We start from the raw sequence: 18347 nt of genomic DNA on the forward strand, positions 1-18347 counted from the left end.
TTATCAGTTCTAATAGACTTATGTATATATATGTATATATGTGTGTGGATTCCTTAGGATCTTCTATTTACAAAATCATGTCATCTGTGATAGTTTTACATCTTCCTTTCATTGCCTAATTTCCTTGGGTAAAACCTCCAGTACACGTGGTGAAAGTGGACATCCTTGTCTTATTTCTGACCTTACAGGGAAGTTTTCAGCATTTTACCATTAAGTATGATGTTACCTGTGGGTTTCTGTAGATGCCCTTTATTAAGTTTGAGAAGCTTCCTTCTATTCCTAGTTGTTGATTATTTTTATCGCGAAGGATATTGGATTGTAGCAAACTGTTTGTGTCTATGAAGATGATCTTGTGGTTTGGGGCCTTTATTCTATTAATATGGTATGGTTTGACTGATTTTTATATGTTGAACCATTTATGAATTCCTTCACTCCTGAGGTAAGTCCCAATTTGTCATGATATATAACCCATTTTATGTTGCTGGATTCTGTTTGCTCATATTTTGTTGAGGATTTTTACGTCCATATTTACCAGGGATAATGGTTTGCAGTTTTCTTCTCTTGTGATGTCTGTCTGGTTTTGGTAACAGGGTAATACTGGCTTCAAAGAACAAGCTGGGAAGTGTTCCCTCCTCTTTTGTTTTTTGGAAGAACTTGTAAAAGAGTGGTGTTAGTTCTTTAAATGTTTCATAGAATTCACCAGTGAAGCCATCTGGGCTTCAGGTTTTCTTTATGGGTAGTTTTTTGATGATTATGTCAATCTTTGTCTATATCTTCTTGAGTCATTTGATAGTTTGTGCCTTTCTAGAAATATGTTCATTTCATTTAGGTTATATAATTTGTTGGTCTGCAATTGTTCATAGTATTCCTTTGTAATCCCTTTTTATTTCTATAAGGTTAGTAGTGATACATGAAGAGTTTAACCAACAGTACAATTAGAGGGAACAGGCCCCACAAAATTGACCTCACTTCTAACACCAATTGCAAATTTAGGCAGCGGGGGTCAGGGGGTGCGGAGCGGGGTGGTTTCCAAAACAGTTTTAGCAATTCAACAGGACTCACAGAATTCACTGAAAGCTATTATATTCATGATTTATTACAGGGAAAGGACACAGGTTGAAATTAGCCACAGGAAGAGATGCACAGAGTTTGGGAGAGGTTCAAGTGTGGAGCTTTTGATCATACTCTTTCTATGGGGTCATGGATAGCATTACCTTCTCCCACTTACAATGTGTGACAATATAGAGTACCACCAACCAGGGAAACTCACCTAAGCTTTTGGTGTCTAGAATTTAGTAGGGCTTGATCAAATACTGCTCACGTGAGTGCTGACCTTTAGTCTCCAGCCCTTACTAGAGCCCTTACCAGGGGCTAATACTTTAGTCTCCAGTTCTTTTGGAGATTGGAAATAAGACAATATAGCTAAAGTGCCCAGCAAACAAAGACAGTCCTATCAGGCAGGACTTTTCAGAGGACTAGACATCATATCCCAGTAGCCAAGGACAAAGGCCAAACCTCTCTATTGGTAAGGTTAATTCTTCACTATACATAATGTATCCTCTTCCAGTTCTGATTTTAGTAATTTGAGTTCTCTATCTCTTTTCTTGGTTAGTCTAGCTAAAAGTTTGTCAAATTTATTGATTTTTTCAAAGAACCAAACTTTTGGTTTTATTGATTTTCTCTATTGTTTTTGTACTTTCTAGTTCATTTATTTCTGTTCTAATCTTCGTTATTTCCTTCCCTCTATTAACTTTGCATTTAATTTACCCTTTTTTTCTTGTTACTTATGGTAAAAGTTTCAGTTATTATTATTATTTTTTTAGAGACTTCTTCCCAACAGGATGGAAATTAAATTAAATTAAATTTTATTTTAATTTATTTATTTTTGGTTGTGCTGGGTCTTCGTTGCTGCATGTGGGCCTTCTCTAGTTGCATCGAGCGGGGGCTACTCTTCATTGTGGTGCATGGGCTTCTCATTGTGGTGGCTTCTCTTGTTGCGGAGCATGGGCTGTAGGCATGCGGGCTTCAGTAGTTGTGGCACGTATGCTCAGTAGTTGTGGCATGTGGGCTCTAGAGAGCAGGCTCAGTAGTTGTAGCGCACGGGCTTAGTTGCTCCGCAGCATGTGGGATCTTCCCGGACCAGGGATCAAACCTATGTCCCCTGCATTGGCAAGTGGATTCTTAACCACTGTGCCACCAGAGAAGTCCCAAAAGTTTCAGTTATTGATTTGAGATTTTTTTCTTTTTAAATATAGATGTATACAGCTATAAATTTCCTGCTAGGCATTGTTTTAGCTGTATTCCAGAAATTTTGGTATTTTGTAATTTGTTTTCATTCATCTCAGTGTGTTTTCTAATTTCCTTTATAATTTATTCTTTGAACCATTGGTTATTTAGGAATGTGTTGTTAATTTCCACATATTTGCTCATTTGCCAAATTTTCTTTTGTTGTTCATTTCTGATTTTACTTCATTATGATCAGAGAACATACTCAGTCCTTTCAAATGTACTGAGACTTGTTTTATGGCCTAATAGATGGTCTATCCTGGAAAATGTTCCATGTGTACTTGAGAAGAATGTGTATTCTGCTGTTGTTGGGTAAAATGTTCTATGGATGTTTGTTAGATTTATTTGGTTTATACTTGGTACATACTTGGTTGTTCAAGTCTTCTATTTCCTGGTTGATTTTCTGCCTAGTTATTTTATTGAAGTTCTGTTGAAATCTTCAACTATTGTTATTGAATTGTCTGTTTCTCTCTTTATTTCCGTCAGTTTTGGCTTCATCTATTTTGGGGTTCTGTGGTTAGGTGTATATATGTTTATAATTGTTATGTCTTCATAATGGATTGACCTTTTATCATTATAAAATGTCTTTGTGTCTAAAAACAATTTTGGGGCTTCCCTGGTGGCGCAGTGGTTGAGAGTCTGCCTGCTAGTGCAGAGGACACGGGTTCGAGCCCTGGTCTGGGAAGATCCCACATGCCACGGAGCGGCTAGGCCCGTGAGCCACAATTACTGAGCATGCGCGTCTGGAGCCTGTGCTCCACAAGAGAGGCCGCGATAATGAGAGGTCCGCGCACCGCGATGAAGAGTGGCCCCCACTTGCCGCAACTAGAGAAAGCCCTCGCACAGAAACGAAGACCCAACACAGCCATAAATAATAAATAAATAAATAAATAAATAAAAATTAAAAACAATTTTGTCTTAAAGTCTATTTGGCCTAGGTTTCTTTGGTTACTGTCTGCATGGCATATTTTTTTTTCATCTGTATACTCTAAAGCAGTTTGTGTCTTTGAATCTATAATGTGCCTCTTGTAGACAGCATAGGGTTGGATCCAATTTGCCAGTCACTGCTTTTTGATTGAAGTGTTTAATCTATTTACATTTAATTTAATTACTGATAAGGTAGGACTTAGGTCTGCTGTTTTACTATTTGTTTTCTCTGTCTTATGTCTTTTTTGTTTTTCTATGTCTCCATCACTGCCTTCTTTTATGTTAAATAGATATTTTTGGTGTGCCCCTTTAATTACCTTGTTTCTTTTACTATGTTTTTTGTTATTTTCTTCGTGGTTGTCCTGTGGATTACAATTAACATCTTAACTTAAAACAGTCTAGTATAGTTTAATACCAATTTAATTGCAATAGTATACAAAAACTTTGCTCCTGTACAGTCTCCCCCTTCACACTATTGTCTTACAAATTACATCTTTATATACTATAAGCCCATTAAAAATTGTATAATTATTGCTTTTAAATCAGATAGAAGGGAAAAAAAGTGGTTACAAAGAAAAAAATACATTCATACTGTCTTATTGTATATTTACCTATGTAGTTACCTTTACTGGTGTTCTTTATTTTTTCCCATGTGGATTCAAGTTACTGTGTAGTGTCCTTTCAATTCAGCCTGAAGGACACTCTTTGGTATTTCTTGTAGGGAAGGCCTGCTGGCAACAAATTCTCTCAGTTTTTATCTGGGAATGTCTTAATCTCCCCTTCATTTTGAAGGATAATTTTGCTGGATATAGAATTCTGGGTTGACAGTCTTTTTCTTTCAGCACTTTGGGTATTGTCCCATTGCTTTCTGGCTTCTATGGTCTCTAAAGAAAAATCAGCTGTTACTCTTATTGAGTATACTTGGTTTGTGATAAGTTGCTTCTCTCTTGTTGCTTTCAAGATTCTCTCTTTGTCTTTGTCTCTGAGGTTCTATTTATTTTTCATTCATTTTTCTTTTTTTCCCTTAGATTTGATAATCTCAGTTGACCTATATTCAGGTTTACTGATTCTTCTGCCAGCTCAAGTCTGCTTTTGAGCCCCTCTTACAAATTTTTCATTCAGTTATTGTACTTTTCAGCTCCAGAATTTCTATTTGTCTCTTTTTTTTTCTGTAATAACTATCTCTTATAAATATTCTCTATTTGGTGAGACGCTGTTCTCATAATTTCTTTTAGTTCTTTAGACATGGTTTTAATTCTTTGAAAAAATTTATAATACCTAAATTAAAGCCTTTGTCTAGTAAGTCCAATGTCTAGGCTTCCTTGGGGATAGTTTCTATTCAATGACTTTTCTCTCTGTGTATAGACCATACTTTCCAGTTTCTTTGTGTGTCACATAGTTTGTTGTTTTTGTTGTTGTTGTTGAAAACTGGACATTTAAAATAATATGATGTGGCTGCACCCCAATGTTCATTGCAGCACTATTTACAATAGCCAGGACATGGAAGCAACCTAAATGTCCATCAACAGAGGAATGGATAAAGAAGATGTGGTACATATATGCAATGGAATATTACTCAGCCATAAGAAGGAACAAAATTGGGTCATTTGTAGAGATGTGGATGGACCTAGAGACTGTCATACAGAGTAAGTCAGAAGAGAAAAACAAATGTCATATATTGACACATATATGTGGAATCTAGAAAAATGGTATAGATGATCTTACTTGCAAAACAGAAATAGAGACACAGACGTAGAGAACAAATGTATGGACACCAAGGGAGGAAGCGGGGGTGGGATGAATTGGGAGATTGGGATTGACATATATACACTATTGAAACTATGTATAAAATAGGTAACTCATGAAAACCTACTGTGTAGCTCAGGGAACTCTACTCAGTGCTCTGTGGTGACCTAAAAGGGAAGGAAATTCAAAAAGGAGTGGATATATGTATACGCATAGCTGATTCACTTTGCTGTACAGTAGAAACTAACACAACATTGTAAAGCAACTATACTCCAATAAAAATAAATTTAAAAAAATAAAATAATACGATGTGGCAACTGTGGAAATCAGATTCCCTCCCTCCCCAGGGCTAGTTGTTATTGCTATTGGTTGTTCATGTTGATACTACTCCTATTGCCTTTTATTTGTTTAATGAATTTCCTAAATAAATTCTGTGAAGTTTGTATTTTTTGTCATATGTGGCTATTGAAATCTTGCTTGGTTAGCTTAGTGATCAGCCAATGATTGGACAAAAATTTCCTTAAAATGCCTTGAATCAGTATATCTCCCAGGCTTCACCAAAGGGTATTATGTGTATGTTCAGGCATGCTTTCAATTTTCCAGCAGGCAGCTTACACTTCTGCCTTAGCTTTCAATTCCTGCTTGTATAGAGCTTCAAGTTCAGTCAGAGGAGGGAGATTCAGGCCTTCTCAGGTATTTCCTGAGCATGGGCACAGTGTGCACATGTGCATGACCTTCTAGCATCCTGGGAATATGTCAGAGCTTTTCAAAGCCCTCTATGGACATCTCACTTCCTAGCTTTTGCTTTGAAGTGTTTGGTCAGCTTTTTGTTTGCCCCAATTGTTTTTCCAACTCAGGCAGCTGAGATTTCAAATAACTGCCCCGATTGTTTTCAACAAATGTCCTGGGGAAAAAGCTGTTTGCACTGAGCAAGCTCTGAATCAGGTCAAAGAAAGACAAGCCCTGTGAGTGGGGGTTTCGAGGAAACTGCCAGACATGTTGAATAATGATAATTCTCTAAGAATGAGGCTTTTTTGAAGGTTCCAAACCATTCTGCCCCCACCAGTGGTTACTACACTGCTGATTTTCATGGCTCCTATGATCGTGAGGTTTTTTGTTTCAATTCTACTAGAGTTGGGGAGATGAGAACTGGAATAGATCATGTTAAAACACCACAAATCAGACTTTCCTGGTGGCGCAGTGGTTAAGAATCTGCCTGCCAATGCAGGGGACACGGGTTCGAGCCCTGGTCCAGGAAGATCCCACATGCTATGGGGCAACTAAGCCCGTGCACCACAACTACTGAGCCTGTACTCTATAGAGTCCTTGAGCCACAACTACTGAGCCCACGTGCCTAGAGCCCATGCTCTGTAACGAAAAGTAGCCCCCGCTCACCGCAACTAGAGAAAGCCCGTGTGCAGCAACAAAGACCCAATGTGCCAAAAATAAAACATAAGTTAATTAATTAATTAAAAAAAACCCCACCACAAATTTTGCTGTTCTGAGATTCAGTTGTTTCTTGAATATATTCTCTTTGGATTATTGCAAGCCTCTGGTTAATTTTGAGTTTTGAAAAGTTGATTTTTTTTTTTTACCAATGTTTTTATTGCTCTTATGAAAGAGCAGAATTTCAGAGGACCTTACTCCACCATTCCAGAAGTACCACTACAATTGATTTTTGTATACAGTAGTCCCCCTTTATCTGCAGTTTTGCTTTCTGCAGTTTCAGTTACCCATGGTCAACCGTGGTCTGAAAATATTAAGTGGAAAATTCCAGAAATAAACAATTTATAAGTTTAAATTGCATGCTGTGCTGAGAAGCATGATAAATCTCACACCATCCCACTCCTTCCTGCCTGGGACGTGCATCATTCCTGTGCCAGCGTATCCACGTTGTATATGCTACCAGCTCATTAGTCACTTAGTAGCTGTCTCAGTTTTCAGATCGATTTTCATGGTATCGCAGTGCTTGTGCTGAAGTAACCCTCATTTTACTTAATAAGTAAAATAATGGGGCTTCCCTGGTGGCGCAGTGGTTGAGAATCTGCCTGCCAATGCAGGGGACACGGGTTCAAGCCCTGGTCTGGGAAGATCCCACATGCCACGGAGCAAATAGTCCCGTGAGCCACAACTACTGAGCCTGCGTGTCTGGAGCCTGTGCTCCGCAACAAGAGAGGCCGTGATAGTGAGAGGCCCGCGCACCGCGATGAAGAGTGGCCCCCACTTGCCGCAACTAGAGAAAGCCCTCACACAGAAACGAAGACCCAACACAGCCAAAAATAAATAAATAAATTAATAAATTAATTAATTAATTAATTTTAAAAAATGTTTAAAAAAAATAAGTAAAATAATGTATATAGTGTTTCATCATCAAGAAAAGTATTTACTCCAGAGTTTGGCAGATACATTATCAGATTTAGGAAGTTTTATTCTTAGTTCATTAAGAATTTATTTTAAATCCATTGACCATTGAATTCAGGTTTTGTTTTTTGTTTTTTTTCATAATACCTTCACAAGGCATTTCTTCTTTCATCTGTACAAGTAGTGAGTAACATTTATAGATCTTTTACATGTTAAACCACCCTTGAATTCCTAGAATATGCCCAACTTCGTCACAATATACATCTTTTTAATACATTTCTAAGTTAAATTTGTTAATATTTTGTTTGGATTTTTTGAAATGTGTCCATAAAGTATTTGGAAATATAATTTTCCCTTCTCATATTGTCCTTTTCTGATTTCAGTCATAAAGTGAGTTAGGAGATGTTCTCTTTTTTCCTCCTCTCAGGAGAGATTATATAAGACTAGAATGATCTAGTCTTTGTAAGTTTGGTAGAATTTACTGGTAATACTATTTGGGCACTTTATTTTCTTTTTGGAAGATTTCATGTCATCTCCTTCAATTTTCTTAACAATTATAGGTCTATTCATTCCTTCTATTGCATTTTGAGTCTGTCTTTTTAGGGTATTTTTCTATAGCTTCTTCCATTTTGTCAAAGTTTTCAAATTACTGGCATAGAATTTTTATATTTTAATCTCTTTATGGGTATAGGTATATCCTCTTTATCATTGATATTTGTGCCTTCTTTCCCCCCCTTTAATCTCAGGAATTTATCTATCTTATAAGTTTTCTTCAAAGAACATTTTCACAAGAACCTCTCTGTCCTGAACAGGTTTTTCCTCCAATTGCAGGGCTTGGCCCTATACTTGTGCTAGTATATTTAGTTATATCACCCCCTAGATGTTTTCTAATTGTTGAATATATTGTTCAGTGTTTAATACATTGGATCCTTAAAGCTGTCCATTTATCTTTATTTCAAAAATCTGAACATATGGCCAGCATATACTTGATTGATGGTAAAATTTAAATGTTAATAGCATACCCATAAAAAAGAACATTCTCAGTTTTATCTATATTTTATGATACTTTCCCCTTATTTCATTGATTTCCATTACTACTTTTTATCATCATTTGTATTCCTACATATTTGGAATTTATTCTATTCCTTTTCAAACATAAGATGGCTACTTAGCTGATTAATTTTTAGCCCTAAATTTTTTCTAATATGAGCATTTAAGACTACAAATTTTCCTCTATTTATCACCTTTACTGCATACTATGTAGTTTTATATACAGTATTTTTACTATTGTTTGTTCTAAGTGTTTTAAAAATTTCCATTGTGCCTTCTTCTTTGACCCAGAGTTATTCAGGGGTTTTTAACTCTCCAAAGGAAATCTTTTGTTTGACTTTATTGACTTCTACTTAACAACACTGTGGTAAGATGACAAGGTTGGTACAATTCAATTTTTTGATATTTTATAAGACTGGCATTTATGGGCTGGTACATTAATTTTTGAAAATATTTCATGTATGCTTGAAAAGAATATACATTTTCTAGCTGTTGGGTTGAATTATTTATTTGTTGAATCAAACTTTTGTTTTTTCAAATCTTCTAAATCTTTACTAGTTTTCTATTTTCTGCTTCATCTATCAATAACTGAAGAGAAGTATGTTGAAATCTCCTAATGACGATGTGTTTCTCAATTTTTCCATGTTGTTCTTTTGGTAATGCTTATGAACTTAGGTGGTTGATCTTAATCTCTGAGAAACTTGAAGGCCTAAACTGAGGGCACTTTCTTCCAGAAAAAAAATTTGCATCTCCCAGAAGCTAGGAATGCTATGGACCTGGATGATTTTAGCCAGGATTCCTGGCTTAATGTGGGAGCTAAGGTTAGATTTCCTTTGCTGCTGATCCCAGGCTTACCTCCCAATTACTAGCCCAAGTATGCAAGGCATAGCACAAAGTAAATTCAATTCAAATATCTGAGTGACTTCAGTTTACTAAAAGCAATAAAAATTGAAATATGGTTCCTGCTCCCAAAGAATTTATAATTTAGTGGCAGATAATGGAAGCTATTACCATTATAGATACTATTTTTTAATTATCTATTTTGTGCTAGATACTTTCACCAGGCTTATATGACAAGTTTCTTGTGTCCTTGCCTGGACATTAATTTCTTCGTTCATTGTTCAAATTGTTGAAAATGCACTCTCAAGTGCTTTCTTTTTTATCTTCTCTCTGGATTGTCTTCCTTTCTTGCAGGCCATTCACTCCTTTTCAGTTTGATTGTTACTCCATTTCTTCTGCCTATTTTGTTAATCAGGTTGGCAAGTGACAAAAACTTAACTCAATCTGACTTGACCAAAACGAAGATGTTTTTGGCTCATGTAACCAAGAAATCTAAGGCAGTGGTTCTGGCTTTAGGCACAGCTTGATACAAGGACCAAATGATCTGGTCAGGGGTATTTCCCTATTTGTGGTTCTACTTTCTTCCGTGTTGATTTCACTTTCAAGTAGGTCCTCAACTCACTGAGGCAAGAAGACTGCCAGTAACTCCAAGCCTACATACTTTCCATAAAATCCCAGCTTCGTTCCAGGCAACAGAAGTCCCAGAATGTTCACTTTGGCAGCATAATTAGCTTTAAGTAAATACTTGGTTTGGTCAGGTCTAATCACTGTGTGAGCCTTGACTGGCTGGATCTATTTCATATGCCTAATTCTGAAGCCTGGGGTCCAGTCACAGAACAGATAGACTGGAAAGCCAGAGTTTTTAAATGCTACAAAGGCCTATATAATTTATCCTAACTTTATCTCCTACCTTTGTCCCTCCTGGCTTATACCACTCCTGCTATACTGGCCTTCTTACTATCTTTAAGGATGTCAAGCACACTTGCCCTTCAGGGTTTCTGAATTTACGGTTATCACTGCCTAGAATTTTGTTAACCCAGATATCACTTCAATTAAATCTTTGTTCAAATGTTCCCATATCAGGGAGCCTTTTCTGGATCATCCTAGATCAATCCTAGATCAACCTCCCACTTCCCACTCCTTACCTTGCTTTGTTTTTCTCCATGGTACCTATCTAAAAGAATATATAAAATAACAGCAAATACTCATATAGTGCTTTCTATGCAGCAGGCATTAGATTAAGCACTTTACTTGATTAATTTAATGCTCTAACCACCCTATGAAGTAAGTACTATTACTACTCCCAATTTAGAGTTGAGCAAACAGAGAACAGAAAGGTTAAGGAACTTATTCAGGACATGGCAGAGCTGGGATTCAAACGTAATCAGAATGGCTCCCAAGTTTGTGCTTTTAACTACTAGACCACATTACCTCTTATTGTTGTCAGTCTCTCCACACCAAAAAATAAGCTGCATGAAAACAGGGACTTTTTATAGTGATATATCTCTAGCCCTTTGGCATGTAATAATAGATACTCAACAAATATTTGATGAACAAATAAAAGATGCCAATATAGCCAGAAGGGAAAATGGATCCTTAAACATGTACTACACACAGGCTGCCCTAAATTAACACTGCAAACTGAGAGCTTATCTGTTCCAGTGGTTTCCTTATCATCTATGTGATGACTCAATTGCATAGTTCCAGCTAGCCAGTCCAGAATCTGGGGGTCATCCTTCTCTCATTTGCCCTCATGTCCCATATCTAATCAATCTGAATAGCTCTGTATTTATCCTCCTCTCCACCCTCACAGCCACTGTACCTTAGATCAGGTCACCAATCTCTCATGGGTTAATGCAATAGCCTCCTAACTGGTTTCCCTACTTTCCACCTTTTGGTCTCCCCTTTTCATTCTCCACACTGCAGTCCAAGTGATCTTCTGAAAGTAAAGCCTGGTCATTTTGCTCTTTTTCTTAAAATTCTTCTATGGCTCCAGATATATCACCCTCCGAATAATTTATCAAAGCATTCAAAACCTGTTCTAATCTCACCATTGTTTGCCTCTTCAACTTTATCTCTTCCTGATTTCCATCACACACTATGCTCCAGCCTTAATGGAGTACTTGAACTTCTTCAAAGTGCCATCCTCTCTCATCCTCTGCCTTTTGCACGTTTCTGTTCCTTGTGCCTAGTTCTGGCTCTCCCATCACTTGGCTAACTGCTATTTGTCTTTCAGGTCTCATTTTTCCTGAACTGCCAGGGGCAGGCTTGTCATCTCTGCTATGTGCACCCATAGGACCCCAGTCTTACTTCTATCATAACACCTACATTGTAGTATAATTTGTTTGCCCGGCTCTCCCATTAAACTGTGTATGCTCTTGTGAGCAGACACCATATCTATTGTGTTCAATGATATACTTCCATTATCTAGAATAGGTTCTGGCAGACACCAGGCAAATATATTATTTGGAAAATTAAATGAAGCCCCATTTAATTGGTGAAGATGTGCCTAAAGTTGTTAAACAGTAGAGCCCATATCCAAATTCAAGTGAGTCTGGTTCCAAAACACATGTACTTTAATGTACAGACCCTTTTTAAAAGAGGAAAGATAAAAATTCTTCTGGATCGCTGGGTTGATAAAATTATTTTATTTGTAATGCTACTTACATATGTACATATTAGATATAGTAATACTAAACAAAAGCACTACAAACATTAATTTATAATTATATAATTGTAATTTATAATTAATTATAAATTAATGCTGTGATCAGATTAGTGCTGTCATAGTGAATATGCTTATCCTATTATATACTTTTTCTCTAAACTAATATTGAATTTGTTTTTACATAGTTTAGAGTATGCCATAAAATCATCTGGTCTACATTTGTATAAACCCATCATTTAAATATTAAGTATTCATCCATATTCTTCACTAGCCTGCATCATTAAATCCATACTATTTGGTACCTGTATTAATTTTAATCAAATACAAATGCAAAGTACTTTCCTTTTAAAATAATGGTCATCCACAATATCCAGAAAATACTTTATCTATTTTAGATTGTCAAGTAAAAACAAATACAAGATACAAAAATTTCTCCTACAGAACTAGTTATCCCTAATAATATGTACACGTGAACACAAATATCTAAGACATATTTTGTAATCTCATTTAAACAGATACACACACACACCCCAAGGCAATGCCACCACAAAAAGCCTGGGCAAACTTTTCAGACTCCTCCTTTTCCTCCAGAAGGATCTGAGACTTCTTCAACAATGTTCCTTAAGAGGCTCTGGCCTTGTTCCAAACTTCCCCAGGGTCTCCTGGTCAGATAAACAGGACTGGGATATGACCAAGGCCAGCAAGTTCCACTAGGATAGTCCTGTTTACAGGAGCTCAGACACAATCAGATTGTTTCAAGTCCTTTAAAGTGATTTGGCACAAATAGCCCAGATATCTCCTCCTAACATTTACAACTTTCTAAGTAGCTGCTCAAGCCCAGAAATTGATGGAATCAAATCAGAACATGAAAGCACCATTACTCTATGGCCTGGTAGCAATTACAGATTCATCTCCTTCAGAGATTTCCGTTTATTTTGACTGTTCATCAGAATGGGTAAGATTATACCATGAAATTATTAGAAATACAATTTTCCGCCCATTCCCATTCACTGACGGAGACAAACAAGGATAAGTGAAAGTCCTCGAGTGAGTATAGGACATATAGTAAATTTCACCTGCAGAAGAGATATGATTGATGTAAGAGCCATTTCAAAGTTTCCCCAATGCCACTGGGCCCTCATCTCCCAAAGCATGATTCATCCTTGGTAAAGGTCTCTGTTGGTCCTGGTTGGTTCTGATGCAGGAATTTGGTCCCTAGCTTAGTTTCTGTTTTTGCTCAGGAAAATACTGTCACATCCCATAATGTCCTTTGCCTGGGGTCTTTTAGATAGAGCTACCAAATTAATTCTCTTCCACAACTACAGGCTTTTTATAAGAATCACATTTGGTGTAAGAAAGAAAAAAAATCAAGCAAAATTCTTTGCTGATATAATGTCCTAAATTATACCATTATATCTTCTCTTAATCTCTTAGATTTACTTTGAAAGGAACTAAGTGTGTGTACAAGTGGCTCCCAAGCCTGTGGTCTTCAACCATTTTGCCCCAAAATGAACTTTGGAAACTGTACTTCCTTACACATTGACTACTAAACTGTATAAGTTTGATAGTTGCAAACATGTAATTTCTGGCATATTGTATATTGTGTTATATGTGCGTTAAATATATCATTGTCAAAACCTTGGCACTTGGGCTTCCCTGGTGGCGCAGTGGTTGAGAATCTGCCTGCCAATGCAGGGGACACGGGTTCGAGCCCTGGTCTGGGAAGATCCCACATGCCGCAGAGCAACTGGGCCCGTGAGCCACAACTACTGAGCCTGCGCGTCTGGAGCCTGTGCTCCGCAACAAGAGAGGCCGCGATAGTGAGAGGCCCGCGCACCGCGATGAAGAGGGGCCCCCGCTCGCCGCAACTAGAGAAAGCCCTCGCACAGAAACGAAGACCCAACACAGCCATAAATAAAAGCAAGCAAACAAACAAAACAAACAAACCTTGGCACTTGGGCTCATTCAGTTTACGGAAAATGGCCACTATATAACTGGCCAGTCCTCACTATCAGAAAAGGTGTGACCTCATTTGAATTTGAAAGGTAATAGAATATGTCACCCCAAAATATGCTATTTGGTATATTGTTTATTTTGAATTAAAGTAACTTAAGCAACAGCCAGTACAAGATGGACATTCTGACCTCCTTTGTCCCCAATAGCAGGAAATCTCCCATTCGAAAGTTACCCTCCCAGTACCAGGAGGATAGCAGGCATCCTTATTATCAGAGATAGTGAGTTTAGGGCCGAGAAGGCTGTATAAACAAACCTTGTTACTTCTTCACTAATATGCCACCCAAGCCCAAATGCTTTCTCTTGTCAATTCTTCACAGATATATTATTTCCTTGTCTAAAAGGTATAAAAGCTGCCTGCGTAGGTTACTTCTTTGAGTGTCATATTTTTTTCAATAAATTTATTTATTTATCTTTTTTAGTTTTGGCTGCATTGGGTCTTCGTTGCTGCACACAGTCTTTCTCTAGTTGCTCCAAGTGGGGGCTACTCTTTGTTGCGGTGGCTTCTCTTGTTGCGGAGCACAGGCTCTAGGCACGCGGGCTTCATTAGTTGTGACACGTGGGCTCGGTAGTTGTGGCTTGCAGGCTCTAGAGCACAGGCTCAGTAGTTGTGGTGCACAGGCTTAGTTGCTCCACGGCATGTGGGATCTTCCTGGACCAGGGGTCGAACCCGTGTCCCCTGCATTGGGAGGCAGATTCTTAACCACTGCGCCACCAGGGAAGTCTCAAGTGTTATATTTTTGTGGGCTTGCATATGTATGAAATTAACTGTTTTTCTGCTGTTAATCTGCCTTATGTCAATTTATTTATTATTTAATTATTAGACCAACCACAGAGCTTAGAAGGTAAGAAGGGAAAAGTTTTCCTTCCCTACAAATTCAAAGCAGTGAGTTGAAAAACATTCCTGTTACAACCTATTCCTGTCACAACCTATTCCTGTCTCCTTCAAAATTCTCTCTCTGGAGCTATGCATTCTGGGTTTTTTCCTTTATTTGGATTGTTCCCCAAAGATTTTTATAGCATGGAACAGCACACCAGGGTAACAACAGAGATGAGTGAGGTAGTCTTTCTTTTGTAAAGAAGGAGAAGGGAATAGATAAACAAGGACTTACTGTATAGCATAGGGAACTATATTCAGTATCTTGTAATAACCTATAATGGAAAAGAATCTGAAAAAGTGTATGTGTGTATATATATATATATATACATACATACATATACATATATACACACACACATACACACAGTATATGAATCACTTTGCTATAGACCTGAAACACAATATTGAAAATCAACTATACTTCAATAAGAAATTTTTAAAAAATGATGGAGAAGGGGATTTGCATAAAATGAGTCAGTTAAATAAGTCCTGAGGCATCCAGTCTCATCTTAGGAGAGCTCATTCTAAATTCAGGGTACATATGAAACTGAGGATTTGCAAAATAATTCCATAAAACTATACCACCATCTGAAAATGAAGACTACCTGTCCCAGAGCATTTCACCTACGTATGCTGAAGGTAGGATAATAAAAATATCTCCAAGATTTCTAAAATTTCCATTTGAGTTAATAGAAGCTAAAACAACTCAGTTCAAAGGAAACAATCTGGGTTCTGAGGTTAAATAGAAATGCTCCATGGCATGAATTTCACAAATTTTTTTCTGAATTAAGAGTAAAAAAAACATTAAAGGTTAATTAATCTCAGAATATTTACACTTAAATTTACATACATACTCCGTGATACTAGAGCTGTTTGATGCAGTAAGGTTCAGTTGGAACAGCTAATGTAATACTTGTTGAATGTGATTAAACTTTGAGCTTAATTGCCGGTTATGATTTCTCACAATTTCTTTTATTTATTTATTTGTTTGTTTGTTTATTTATATATTTTTGGCCATGCCACTTGGCTTACGGGATCTCAGTTCCCCGACCAGTGATTGAACCCGGGCCACAGCAGTGAAAGCGCTGAGTCCTAACCACTAGACCACCAGGGAACTCCCACAATTTGCTTTTTAAGGTCACAATTTTTGGTCACCAAGAACTGTTTCATCAGTTTTAATAATAACACTGTCTTGTATTAAAAACTTTATTCCACAGTGTCAAAATTAAATTTAAAACTGCAAGTATCGTCAGGAAGAAAAAGATTCAGAGAGAAGAAGAAAGGGAATAAAATACGAGCATTCAAAAGAAAAATTATGGATAAAAAAATTCAAAACCTAGACGTGGACTCAACACAATTCTGCCAAATTACCAAATTCCTGTCTTTGTTATTTGAAATTTTTTATTTTGGCATGATTTCTAAATACCAATTTTCTTCACATTTTAGAAAGGACATAAAAATCTGAAGTAATAGTGAAGAAAGGGAAGTTAGAGACTGTGTCCTTTGAAGTCCTTTACACTATACAGGAGAATTTTGTTCAGTAGAATTCCAGATTATAATCTAGACTATAATCTATAAACATTGTTTTCTGTAATCCAAAGTAGACTCTCCAAAACCTAAATACACTATTTTTATTTATTAATATATGACTGATTTTGTCCCAGGGTTTGAAGCACAAATGTACTGACTACTTTAAAATAATAAACAGGTACGGAGTTAGGGTTATGGTCATCTACATTACTCCTTTTGAATAGAAATGCTAGTATACCACTGCTGGTATCTACTTCACACCTAGTTCTTTCAGGCCAAGTTGGGAAAATAAGTAGTCACAAGGAGGAAGACAGCAGAGAAAGTTGTTTTTCCTTTTCTTGAAAAAAAAAAAAAAAAAGTATGACTTGAACTGCTTACTGAAATATTTAACACTACAATTAGCTTCATAATTTTTAATAGTTTTATAGTTGGTTTTATTAAAAGTATCTCATAGGTTTTTATGAATAAAGACTAAAATTTTACCTCTATGCTTTACTCATCATTCTTAAAGTTTTCATCCCAGTGCTTGCTTCGGCAGCACATATACTAAAATTGGAATGATACAGAGAAGATTAGCATGGCCCCAGGGCAAGGATGACACACAAATTCGTGAAGTGTTCCATATTTTTGTGGGATAGAAGGGTGGGAGGGAGAAGCAAGAGGGAGGAGATATGGGGGTATATGTGTATGTATAGCTGATTCACTTTGTTATAAAGCAGAAACTAACACACCATTGTAAAGCAATTATACTCCAATAAAGATGTTAAAAAAATTTTTTTTCATCCCAAATTCAAGACAATTACATTTGTCTCCTTTCAGTTCTTTCCTGTATACATAATTGTTTAATATCCATCACTGAGTCTGAACATCATTATTACTACTACATCTGAGCCCACTACTTCAAAGAAGTAACAAAGTTGTTTTTGTAAAGTACCTGATAATCCACAAAAGACTAATAAATTAAGTATTGTTTGTCTAACATAAGCACTACTTACACTAAGCACAGATAAATAGTTATTTGCAAAGTTGTTTTAAAGGGCATTTCTGGACACTAAAAAAGTATCAAAAATGAAATTTTGTTACCTCAAAATACGATTATAGGTTAAACTTAAGTCTTTAAATGCTGACGATGTAAGTCCTAGAATATACTGTCAGTAAAACAAAAATCACTTTATAATACACTTACAGTAATTTCAACAATCTATTTTACTTTCCTAAAAAAAATACAGTAAACTGTTAATCTGCTCCCCTTAGGGGGCTGTTTTCTGTATGAAAAATGACAAACATCAGCAAGGTGCAATCACAACAGAGCGAGGTAAAATTGTGCATTTCTAATTTGCATCCTAAATCTGAATCATCAACCTCTAGAGGGGTTACCGGCAATTGGCATGACAAAGGCCTACACCTTAGAGGGAATTACTGAAGACAAGGTTTGGTGCTAATTTAAATAAAGTAACAGATATTACTGGATCCACAAGAAGAGAGAATTCCATGGGTCACGGTAATTAGCCAAAAAGTTGCTCAAGACACACTGTTCCATTTAACTATGCATTATGGGAACTTCAAAGACAGCTACTACCTTAGAAACTTACAACAGAGGAGAGAAAGTAAGCAAAAATAATACAAGTGTAAAGATTCACATAATACAAAAAATACAGTGGAGGGACTTCCCTGGTGGTCCAGTGGGTAAGAGTCCATGCTCCCAATGCAGGAGCCCTGGGTTTGATCCCTGGTTGGGGAACTAGATCCCACATCCATGCCACAAGAAGTCTGCATGCCACAACTAAGAGTCCACATGCTGCAACTAAAAGATCCCATGTGCCGCAATTAAGACCTGGCGCAGCCTAAATAAATAAATATTTTTTAAAAATACAATGGAGACAAGGGATAGGTAGGATTTGAGGAGAAAATGGAATTTCTATGGACAAAGTCACGGAGAATCAAGAATGGGGTAGAACTCAGGATGAGTCAAAGGAAGAGGGAAAAAAGTTTAAAAGAGTTTAAAGATTAGAAGGTTACAGTGGCCCTGCGCCCAACTTTTCATAG

General features: G+C 36.9%; 1 protein-coding gene and 1 non-coding gene across 2 annotated transcripts in view; one reads left to right on the top strand and one right to left on the bottom strand.

Annotated features, from left to right (window-relative positions):
• LOC132351256 (monocarboxylate transporter 1-like) overlaps positions 1 to 18347 on the bottom strand; it is a 37559-nt gene that overhangs the window by 12480 nt on the left and 6732 nt on the right. The gene's annotated exons all lie outside the window — the stretch shown is intronic.
• On the top strand, positions 16824 to 16930 carry LOC132355189 (U6 spliceosomal RNA). The gene has a single exon (XR_009499560.1). It is a non-coding gene; the product is annotated as a U6 spliceosomal RNA (small nuclear RNA).

Source organism: Balaenoptera ricei, chromosome 1, assembly GCF_028023285.1.
Source record: "Balaenoptera ricei isolate mBalRic1 chromosome 1, mBalRic1.hap2, whole genome shotgun sequence".
NCBI classification, from domain to species: domain Eukaryota; kingdom Metazoa; phylum Chordata; class Mammalia; order Artiodactyla; family Balaenopteridae; genus Balaenoptera; species Balaenoptera ricei.